Genomic DNA, 12544 nt, shown 5'->3' with positions numbered 1-12544 from the left:
TGTCAAGTGAACTTTTGTGGCGGAAGAAGAGGCCCTGGCATTCTGGAGTCCTTGCCCATACCAGGTACCTTTTCTGCCCAGAGCCTGGGACAGCACTATGACTCCAGTTTCCCGTTTTATATCTCTCAGCCCAGACCCCTTACAATGTCTTACTACAAATGTGTCCCATCTCATTTTCTGAACAATTGAGCTATTCTACTCATCCTCATTCTGACAAAGAGCAACTCCACTCCCCACATCGTCCATTGCTCATGCCCAAAGCTCGTGAGCTATTCACAGTATGTGTGTGTGCGTGTGTGCGTGCGTGCACATGTGCATTCAGCCCTCACTTCCAATGCATGTTCCAGTCCATCTGAAATCCAGATACTTCTCATCACTTCTGCCTCTGCTGCGCTGTCCAAGCCTCCCCACCCATGCTCCCACCAAACATGTCCCCCAAAAGAGAACTCTTTTTTCAGTTAGCCATTAGTCTGGATCTAACACCCAACTCTGAATGTAGTTTTTCACCCTGTGTAATGGTTGGAGTACTTAATGTCCCCCAAGGTCTAAGCGAGAAGGGCTCAGCCCTCAGCGTTGTATTATTGAGTGGCTGGAGAACCTATGAGGGGTGAGTTCTTACGACGTGGCCCTTGGGTCATTACAGGCTGATATCTTCCTACTAGTCAGAAAGTTCCCAGCCTTTTTTCATTCCTGGATATAAAGTGAACAATTTATTCACCATCAACTCTGCAATGTTGCCATCTAGGACATCTACCAGAAAACCAAAGCAGAGGTCTATGTAGTCACAGGCTGCAACTCAGCATCTGCAAGTCAAAAGAGACATTTTCTCTTTAGAAGTTGGTGGTCTCAGGTATGTTATTATTGGGACAGAAATCTAACTAATACACACCTTGCTACCAGCATGGGTTTGTAACATTTTCCCACTGTTTACAGAATCTAATGTTATGTATGACTAGACATGATACACGCTGGGCGACACCATACTGGGTGGCATGATGACCAGTCTGCATACTTAATCCACATTCTACTTCACGGGGCCCAGGCTTGAGGTCCAGCATAGCTTAAGATCCATAGAACTAAGCTACTTATGATAGAAAAGAGAGATGCTACTGGTGAATTCTGGGGTTTGTAGTATATAAAATGTATACAATGTAATCTGTATTATTAGACTGCAGAATTAACCAATTCTAGAACTTCTAGACTAGCTATATCAGACAACAAAACCCTCCATCTTAAAGCACTATTAGCTAAACTACTGAAGCCAAAAAGGAAGGAAGGAGGAGGGAGAAAGGAAGGAAAATCCTTATCATAAATCAGCTATAGCTAAATGGACGGTGGCATCTTAAAATGTCTTTTAAGTGCAGTAGATCAGGTTTTTTTTTTTTTTTAAAAAAAAAAAAAAGCACCATGGTTTCAGAAATACAACAGAGGAAGTGTCCTGGTTGGTTATGGTTCTTTGAGTTTTTTTTTTCAACTTGACACGAACTGGGAACGAGTTATCTGGGAAGAGGAACCACACTGAAGAAACCCCTTCCACTGCATTGCCTATAGGCAAGTCTTTGGAACATTTACTTGACAGTGACTGATGTGGAGAGGGCCCGGTCCACTGGGCAGCGCCACACCTGGTCAAGGTGGCCCTGGGGCACAAAAGAACGCAAAGCGAATAAACCAAGGGGAACGAGCCACTTAGCCTCTCTCCTCATGGCTTCTGCTTCAGTCTCTGTCTCCAGGTTCCTGGCTTGAGTTCCTACCTTGACTTCCCTCAGTGATGGACTTTACCTAGAAATGTAAGACAAAATAAACCATTTCTTCCCCAAGTTGCTGTTGGTCATGGTGCTCATCACAGCGATAGAAACTAAGACAGGAAGGGACAGATGATGCCACCCACAGGAAGGTCAGAGAGCCACCAATGTTATGTCTCTATCCGTGATAAAGAGAAGACTCTTTTTCCTGTACTCTGTATCATGACAGGATAGCACAAGGAGGCTCTTCTCTGCAGCAGAGCTGTTCAGTGCTCAGCACGAATTTCAGCATGTTGCCGAGAGAGCCTTCTTGTGATATTGTGGTGAAGAGTGTGGATGTTTTTTGCCTTTGCCTGAAAAATTTGCCTTAGGCTAAAGTGGAGAGATTTGAACTAATTCCCTTGGCAGGGGAAATCTCGAAACAGTAGACTCTTCTGTGGTTACTAGAGTTAAGGCTAATGAAGATACATAAGGAAAAGGAGCAAGCTGAGCAAGGGAAAATATGAGGCAAAAGGAACACCCAGTAGAATGGAGCAGAGTTCTTTGTTCAAGAAGATAAACAGATTCGGAAATGGAACACAGGGAGTGATGACCTCAGGGCAAGATCCCACTCAGCTAAGTTTCCAACTCGGGAGACTGAGGTAGGCAGATCTCTGTGAATTTGAAACCAGCCTGGTCTTCAGAGTGAATTCCAGAACAGTCAGAGCTACACAGAGAAACCCTATCTCGAAAAACCAAAAGAAAAAGGAAAGAAAGACTAGAAAGCACTTCAGAAGGCGCAAGTACGTTGGGAGGGCGCTCTGCTCAGCACTAGAACTCAACACGTTCATCAGATCGCTGCCAAGACTGTACTGACGATCCCATAATCCCCTGACACAAAAAAGCAGGGCAAATAAAAAACTATTTGAAATCTCCAAGTTAGCATAGTTTTACTAGCAAAACCCTAGCTGCCTAAATAATCTCACATATGAAAATAAACTCTGACAGACACATGACTTCTGTCATCTCAGGTGCCATCATGCCCATTTTCCTTCGTCCTCCTGGGCATGATTGGTGGGCTAATATGTATCAGCCTGAGCAGCTCCCTCCCTGGTCCTGCAGACCTTCTAGCTGCTAGGCAGCCTAATGAGTGGGTGCTGGACCCCAGTGTAACTGAGGCTATTTATGACAGTCATAGCCAGGATGCCGTATCCCCACATGACCACTAAATCAAGCTTACTTGGGATCTCTTCTCACTAAGTTGTTTTGTTGTTGTTGTTATTTTGTTTGTTTATTTGTTTGTTTGTTTGTTAGAGACATGATTTCTCTGTAGCTTTGGAGCCTACCTGGAACTTGCTTTGTAGACCAGGTTGGCCTCAAACTCACGGAGATCCACCTGCCTCTGCTTCCCCAGTGCTGAGATTAAAGGCACGTGCACCATCACCACCAGGCCTCACTTAAGTTCTTGATGATAAGTTTCTGTTCTTAAGTCCATTTCTAGGAATTGTTCTGTGGTCTCTATTTCAAGCTACTGTTTCTCCTAGTCATGTTTCTTCCCCCAACTTACCTCTCCCAGCCCCAGCAAAAAAAAAAAAATTTAACCCCTAAAGTTGGATCTTACAACCAACTACGTGTAATATTACTGAATATATATGAATAATTATATAAAAATAAATGCAAAGGCTGGAGAGATGGCTCAGTGGTTAAGAGCACTGGCTGCTCTTCCAGAGTTCAATTCCCAGCAACCATATGGTGGCTCACAACCATCTGTACTGAGATCTGGTGCCCTCTTCTGGCCTGTAGGGATACATGGAGGCAAAATGTTGTAAACATAATAAATAAATAAATCTTTAAAAAATAAAAAAAAAATAAATGCAAATAAAAATTCTTTGTAAACATTCAGCTTTTTAAGAATTAAAGTCAAAGAGGGGCTGGAGAGATGGCTCAGGCTAGGCTCACAACCAGAAATATAAAGTCAAAGAGGATTAATAAAAGTCTTAGTATCAAAGGACATTCTAGAAAAAAAATGGTCAGGCCATATATATGCTATGTGGCTGTCTTACAGCATGTTTAAATGCCCCATTCTGTGAGGAAACGGAAATCTGAGGCAGGAGATAATTTACTCCATTCCCAGGTCTGAACGGGGCAGACTCACAGAGGGGCGAGTAAATTAATGCATTTGATGCTCGCATACCATGTGGGCAAAGTGGATCTAACCAGGAAGGTGTGACCCATGACAGCCCATAAATGTGCAGTTCAAATACAAAAGCAGAACCTAGGGATAATTTTTCCATCAGCAAATCAAGAAAAAGAACGGTAAAGTTCAATGTGCAATTCAAATACAAAAGCAGAACCTAGGGATAATTTTTCCATCAGCACATCAAGAAAAAGAATGGTAAAGTTCAATTTGGGGGTCAGACAAAAGTTTCAGCAAGCTAATCTCAGAGCTGAGCGCATGCTAAGGGAGTCCCGTCCATCTGATGCTAAGGGAGTTCCATCGATCTGATGTGCACGCAGCTGGACCCGGTTCCGGGGAGAGGGCCACACGGAAAGTGTGCTCTACTAACGCCTGTTCGCCTCCTCAGTGCTGGACAGAGCCAGCCTCGCCACCCTCTTCCACATCTTCCTTACAGAATCAGAACAAGCCCATGCTAACCTCGTGTGTTTCCTTACTGTTTTAAATAAACACAGCGGTGTCTTCGAACCTAGGGAAAAGACCCGCTACAGTTCTTTCCACAGTTTTGCTTCTAAAATGAGACTAACCTGAAACTTCCTATTTGATATGAAAGCAGTAATTCACGCACTCATTTACTTTAACAATTTTTGACCTTAACTAGATTGAACGGCAGTTTGCAAACCATGCATTGAGTAAGAGCGCCCTCATCAGGCCACAGCTGGTATGTTGTCATATTAACAGTTCTAAACTGTTCACGGCTTCCACAATAAGAAAGTTATGGAATAAAAAACAACTATTGCAGAAGTAAGCGCTAGCCTTCCAAAAATTATCACCAAAGCCATATTACAGAAATTATCATTTAATAAAGGCAAGTGTTGGGCAATGTTTAGTGTAAAGGTAGAGAAAATACCAAGGTTTAAAAAAAGTTTCCGTTTAAATCCCACATCTTGATTTTGAATATATTTTTTAATCTCCTTTTACTTATTTTAAGATTGGGTAATTCTCCCTTTCCAGAATAAGGCCGTTTTTAAATTCACTTTTTATTACATCTTATTTAGTGGGGATGGTTGCATACATGCCACAGTGCATATGTGGGAGTCAGAGAGCAACTGTGGTTGTTGGTTCTCTCCTTCCACCATGTGGGGCCTGGGAATTGAACTCAGATCATCAGACTTGGCAGCAGGTGCCTTTAACCACTCAGCCATCTTGCTGGCCCCTGAAACCTAAAGTGCTTTACGGTAAAACATAAAGTAATCATCGTGAATTGTAAATGCTGTGTTTTGAGATGACAAAGGATAGCTTCACTTTGCTGACCGAGGGTGGCGGTTAACAGAACAAAGATATCACTATTTCTGCACAGAAAGCCTGTAGTTCTTCATTGTATGAGACAAGATGTCATTTATCCCAGGAAGGCTTCAAACACACTGTAGAGTGAGTGCAGGATTAACTTCTGATTCGTCTGTCTCCCACTCCTGAGGGCTGAAACTACAGGCACGCACAGTTTATCTAGCCTGAGCTTTATGCAAAGTAGACAGGCATCTACCAAAAACCAGCTGCAGCCCCAGCCCTATACTTCTTAGAAGCAAGTGAAACCTGTAAATATGAATATGAACACTGTTTTGCAAAGGATTTTGCTACTCATAAAGATGTGTATTTCAAACCCATATATTAGATGATCAGTATTTCAGCTCTATGTTTCCATCATCATGACAAGCACCCAAGGTCAGAGTAAGAGAAAACAGTGGCTTTGGTTCATGGTTTCCAAGGTTTCATTCCCTGGTCTCATTGCCCCAATATCTTCAGGTTCACCATAACACAGCACATCAAGGATGTGCTCAAGGAAGCCTGTTCCAGCTGTCTTACAGACACCTACAAACTCCTGGGAAAAAGTTCTGCCGCTGTATCAAAAATCAGGTCTGGTAAAAACTAACAGTCTCCAGAACCTATTTTAACCCCACCCATTTTCAAGCATATTTTACAGGTCACTCCTGCTGTCTGCGTCAAGACCAACTTACAAAGGGCCCTCCAGACAACACCAACACCTGCACCAGCTCCTGGGACTTCACCATTGGTACCAACTCTCCTGGATCAAGAACACCTACCAACTAAAATCTGGTTTTATCTGCTCTTGTGTCTCACTTATACACCCAGCCTCACCTGCACAACCAGGGCCCTTCTCTGTTCCGTTCTTTCTGGCAGTTAGTGACTTCCCATGACTAGCCCCATTCACAGGGCCAATAATAACAATATATTTTTTCTCCTAGCCACCTGCCTTCTCATCTTCCTCAACGAACAGCTGCCTGAGGCCTCCAGAATGACAGTAAACCAGATGCCTTTCCAGCCACACCTCTTGCTGAGATTAAGCCCACCAACTCCCAGCTCTCCCTTCTCCCATGTCACCCCATGCCTGCAGGAAGTTACCAGACTTGAGCCAGCACCCCTTTTTTAATCCAAAGAAAGGCTGAAATGTTTGGTTAAAAGCATCACCTCAGCTCCCAGACACTCCTTCATACAAAGTCTGGATTGTTTAGCCGGGGGCTTCACCCCAGGCCCTGGCATCCATATATACAAGGAGTTTGGAATGTTGGATGGAAAACTCCATTCCAAGCCCCGTCCCCTCAGAGTGGCTGAAGTCCAGACTCCACCTCCACCGAAGCCTGTCAGACAGTGAAAGGGAAGGTCAAGACCACTCCCACAGGCTACTTAAACTGCCCCCCAGAGAATGAACACACGGTCTTCTGGTTTCCTGTGGTCTTTCGGTTCTCTGTTCCCCTCTCTGTGTTCCCCCAGGAGGCCACCTGGGAGTGCTGGGCAGCCATTAAACATAAACATCTTTTAATTCGGTCTGATCTGGTCTGATTGGAATTATTTGCATCGGCAGAGAAGTTGGTCATTAAGGAAAAATACTTAACAAATGTATCAACTACAAATGTATCAAGTACATTACATGAAACACTCAAAGAATATAAATACATTAAATGTTTTAAAACCCTTTTAAAAAAAAACTAGAAGTGGATCTTCCCTATGACTCAGCTATACAACTCGGGAGTATTTAGCCAAAGTGTTTCAAGTCAACCGGTCCCATGCGGAGATGCCTGCACACCCAGTTCATTGCAGCACTCGTCCCAGTAGCCATCTTATGGAACAAAACTAAGTACCAAACAACAGAGGAATGGAAAGGAGAACTCATTTTACACTGGATGGTGTGATCTTTTTTTATTCTTTGAAAATTTCATACTTGTATACACTGCATTTTGTTCACATCCACCCCCATTCCCTTCCTCCAGCTCATCCAAAACCCCTCCAACAAAGCTCCCTTCCAATTTCATGTCCTCTTTTTTTTCTTTCCAATTATAACTCACTAAGCCAAATTAGTGCTGTCCACAATGGAATCATTTAAGCCATAAAGGAGAATGAAGTTAGATCATTTGCAGCCAATGTCTGCAACTGGAGATAATCATATTAAGTGAATTGAGTCAATCTTGAAAAAGACAAATACTAGGTGTTTTTTTCTCATTTCCAGTTTCTAGATATATATAAAATCATACACATAGCAAGAAAATATAAGCCATTCAAATATGTCCAACCTTTGGACATTGCAACAAGACCTTGTCATCTAAAAAATTCATGCCCAAGAGCCATGCAATCGAGCTCCAAAAGAAAAGCACAAAAAGTCTCATGTTTCAAGTTTGTACTTTTGTGATGGGCTGTATTTATAGCTGTCCTCAGCGGCATGCAGCCACAAATGACCCAGGACACACAGGTTGGACCTGCCCGGTAGGGGAACAAAGGAGACTATGAGAGGGAGGAAGGGTGGGAAAGGAAAGTATGGGTGGAATATGCTTAGCATAAAAACATATTCATATGAAACTGCCCTTACATGACATGTACAATGAACATGCACTACAGAAACTTAAAATAATATTTTTAGTCTTACTTTAAAGCTTAAAGGTCTATACCATTCTCTTTTCTCCTTTAACTCTGACTGGGCAACTCAGGGTTTGAGGTGGGAAACTTCTCAAAGAATTTTAAGCAGGAAACAATTTAATAAGAGAATTATAATTTTGCCAGTGTTGCTGGAGCAAGCTTTAAGTGGGCTTCTAAAGTCCTGCAGCTAGTAAATCTATAGACACAGAAGTGATTGGCCATGGTAGACGGGACACCAGGGAGGTAGAGAGACTGTTTATAGAGCAAACAATTTTACTGGAACAAGGTCTGAGTCACTCATTAATGGATCATCTGCTAGGAGAGAGCGCTGAGCACGTACACCAGGCTACATTATTCAAAACCTGCAGTAGGTTCCTTCTGCTCCTGTAGGAAAGGTTTGCCAACACAGCTTTAACTCAGAGGGGCAATATCCAACTGTCAGAAACAGACATGAAGCCTTCACTTGGCTTTCCTAGAACAAAAACCAGAGAAGTACCCAGGCAGGAAACTGGGGAGGAGTCCTTGGCCTCACCACGTCCCATAGTAGGAATGATCAAAGCACACGTTTTTCCCGCTATGGACAGGTATTTTTCGGTTTGCTTCTTACTTGAAATACACTAGCCTAAAATAAACAATGGCTTTATTGTCAAATGACAATATTTAAATATAGCAATAACTACACTCTTCACAACTATTTAAATTAATGATATAAAGAGTTTAATGTCAACCTACCAATATAGGTTGTACAGTGTTTGTTTGTTTCCAAATACTTAGAGAGGGCATTCAAGCAAAAAATGTTTGAGGATCGCTGACCGAGAGAAGAAAGTCACGAAGCCTCAGTTGTGTACACAACCCTCCCCAGTCAGCACTGCCCTGACAGTCACTGTTACTATCAGTAACAGAAGTAATGCTAAGGCATAGTGCTCCTGCTCATATGCTAAGCTCCAGTACAGAAGTTTATGCAAGGAAATGCCTCGACACAGGCTATTCCATGTGTACAAGTAAAAGGTAAATGCACATTTATTATATATTATTACCAGACTCCACATAAATTATCCTATCAATTCTCCACAGTTACACTGAGATATTATTATTATTATCTCTTTTCAGGTAAAAAGGAAAACAGTACCAGGTAAGTTTAGGTAATATATTCATTACCATTTAATGCTAAAGACCGTATACTGTCTGCCCCTACCCACACAGGATCATCTTCCTCGCATTTCAGGTTCATATTTACGCACATGTATCTGAGTCTGCGGCATGAAAGTATTCTGGAATCCACACTGTAGCACTCTTAACAGTTGGTAGTACTTAGTTTCCCTACAGCCATCATTTGATAAAGATATTTATGCAGTTTAACAACTGATATGCACTAGTACCACTCCAATGCCAGCCTGAAGGTGGGTACAGGGTAACCGGTGTCCCCAGCAGAGGATTAGCCCTGCCCAGACCTAAAGCATAGTGTATTTCCAAAATCTAAAAACAATGTGCCTACCCAAACACCTCACTGTTCCTGACAAGGAACAAAAAGACCAAGCTAACGTCCTGCCAATAGCACCATGGTCACATCATCAGTTACTGGCAGATCCAAAATTACAGAAAGAAAATACATAAAAAGTTTATAATTTTGGAAAGGCCCGCTATTTGATGAGATGTTATAACACATTAACACTCTGCATGTGGCTTGGTTTTGAGAGATACACTTTAAATAGCTATTTTAACGTGAAGTGTTTGTCTAGGAAACCCAACATCTGGGGCGCCACAAGAACAGTTCCTATTGGTTGGCTTTTTTCCTTTCTTTAAATGGATAATACTCCCTTGTTTCTGTGTAAGCTTCATTCTTTGTTTTCAAAAATGAAAATAATGTGGGGCTAGAGAGATGGCTCAGAGGCTAAGAGAACATTGCACTCTTGCAGAGGACCTGAGTTCAAGAAACGGGAGGGAAAGGAGGGGAGGGGAGGTGGGAGGGGAAACCGGTTGATAGGTAAAATAAATGAAAAAAAAAATGTTACTGCCGGGCGGTGGTGGCGCACGCCTTTAATCCCAGCACTCGGGAGGCAGAGGCAGGCGGATCTCTGGGAGTTCGAGGCCAGCCTGGTCTACAAGAGCTAGTTCTAGGACAGGAACCAAAAAGCTACGGAGAAACCCTGTCTCGAAAATTAAAAAAAAAAAAAAAAAAAAAAAAAAAAAAAGTACTAACATTCTTTTAAAAAGGTAAAATTAAAATAATGTGAAAATGTTTACAATAAGAGGCCCAGATCCACATGCAGGGTTTATTACAGTCTGTTTAGTGCCTTCTGGGAAGTAACTCTGTAGAACCTGTAATCTTTGGCATGTTCACATCTCTACTTGGTTAGCGTAATGACCAGCCAAGGACGAGACAGAGATTTCCTTACAGGCCTAGAACCCCCTCAGCCTCACTGAATGATTTTGGATGGGGGAGGGGGGCTTTAAAACTTAGCCTTCCCCTCTTGTTTATGCAGAATCTCAAGCAAACCAGAGGCGAGGATTTAAGATAGTCTCGCTCCTTGTCTCGGTTCTTGTCTTGGTTCTTTTCTCAGTTCTTGTCTCAGTTCTTTTCTGGGCAGACTCAGTGCTCATTCACCTCACGAGCAGCTACAGCAGCAGAAATATGTCAGAACTTTCCAAAGCCCTGATAGAGAGGCCATTCTACAGCCAATCCTCTTTAGTCTGGGGTTAATCTTGTGTTCGCCACAGTGGTTGACTCAGGCTTCTACAAAGTCAAAATACTTGCCTTCAGCCAGTTTTGACAGTGGTCTCCTCCCTCGTGGCAAGGCATAAGTTTCTAGCATTGAGTGAGAAGTGGATAGAGCTTAAAAGCGTGGTTTGGCTGGGTCGCACTATTTGTAAAGCGTGGTTTGGCTGGGTAGCACTGTGCTTGGTTTGGTTTTGAGACAGGGTCTTGTATGTCACCTGAGTTGACCTCGAACTCACAATCTTCCTGCCTCCATCTCCTGTGTCCTGGAACTACATCTGTGTGACAGACACTGTGTGCAGGGAGAAAGATGTCAGATCCATCCTGTGTCCTGGAATTACATCTGTGTGACAGACACTGTGTGCATGGAGAAAGATGTCAGATCCATCCTGTGTCCTGGAATTACATCTGTGTGACAGACACTGTGTGCAGGGAGAAAGATGTCAGATCCATCCTGTGTCCTAGAATTACATCTGTGTGACAGACACTGTGTGCAGGGAGAAAGATGTCAGATCCGTCCTGTATCCTGGAATTACATCTACATGAGGCTGTGTGAAGGGAGAAAGATGTCAGATCCGTCCTGTGTCCTGGAATTACATCTGTGTGATACTGTGTGCAGGGAGAAAGATGTCAGATCCGTCCTGTGTCCTGGAATTACATCTTTATGAGGCTGTGTGCAGGGAGAAAGATGTCAGATCCGTCCTGTGTCCTGGAATGACGTCTGTGTGACACTGTGTGCAGGGAGAAAGATGTCTGATCTATTCTTTGTTCTCTGGTGGCTGGGAAGCTTCCCTGACATGGACTGTTGTTTCTAGCAATGGCGAGAAAGTAGTAAGAGAGACTAGAACAAACCAGGACACCAGAGTTCGCTATTCATAGAGATTTTCTGAACAAAATATCCCTGAGATTCTAAAAGCCATTGCTTAATTTCTAGAGCCCTAAAAATGTTAGTTTAAAAAAAAATTACAAGTTTTTTCATTGTTTTTATAGAGGGCAATTTTTCTGGCCCTCTGGCTTCCCTCGTCCTATCATTTTGCTGGCATTCTTGCACAACTGAAGTTAGAGATAATCTACATCTATAGCTAAAAACAAAAGCACTAGAAAGCAACCAATCGCTGTCATCACAGAAATGGAAGTCTAGGAGTTGTGTAGTGCTGCAGACATAAAAGAAAGCCTGTGTCTCCTGCAAAACTGGGCCCCTAAGACCCATTCAGAATGTGCACCAATTCCCAATGCCCCTCCACCCTCCTTAATTAAACCTCATCTCCCTGAAACACCAGCACCAAGATAAAGGAGAGCGGCTAATTCGATCTCATCAATTCCCTGCTCTATTTACTCGTCACGGTTACTTGTTTAATTACTAACGATGGTTTTCTACTATTTTTTACTGCAAATGTACCTTGACTCAACTACAATATTTTCTTCAGAGAATTGTGTTTTACATTTCAAACCATCAATTCATAAGCTCTGAAAGTCAGCAAAATCAACAAGGAGTTGGTTAAACAGAGTTAACAGCTAAAACCAACAGGAAGGACAGAGAGTAACCTGAGTAGCCTGGTGGGTTGCTAGAGACTTCTGAAGGCACTGTCATTTAAACTGGACAGAAGAGAAATTAGGAGAATGTAAGAAAGATTACATTTCCTAATGTCTGTCTTGTGCTTGTCATAAAATGATCTCAGATCGCCAGACTGTCATTAACTAACAAAATAATTTATATACAGAGTAAAGTTGGAAGATGATGGAGTTGGGAAAGGCATAGGAAGACTGGACAACAGGAAGATGGTAACCCCACTCCAGAGGAGACTAACTAACAACTCCTCTGCTAGCAACTCCTCTATTAGATCTGAAAGATGAGGCCATTCCTGTAGTAGGAGAGGCTTGTTACTCCAGGCCAGAGGACTCTTATCAAGACCCTGAGTTAGGGAAAGCCATGAGGGAGGGAGAGATTTCGGAAAAGCCCCATTCAAGGTCTGAAATGCCTTCCCCCACCAGTCTAGCGACCTT

Source organism: Chionomys nivalis, chromosome 6 (genome assembly GCF_950005125.1).
Source record: "Chionomys nivalis chromosome 6, mChiNiv1.1, whole genome shotgun sequence".
Lineage (NCBI taxonomy): Eukaryota > Metazoa > Chordata > Mammalia > Rodentia > Cricetidae > Chionomys > Chionomys nivalis.
This window is presented reverse-complemented; position numbering follows the sequence as displayed.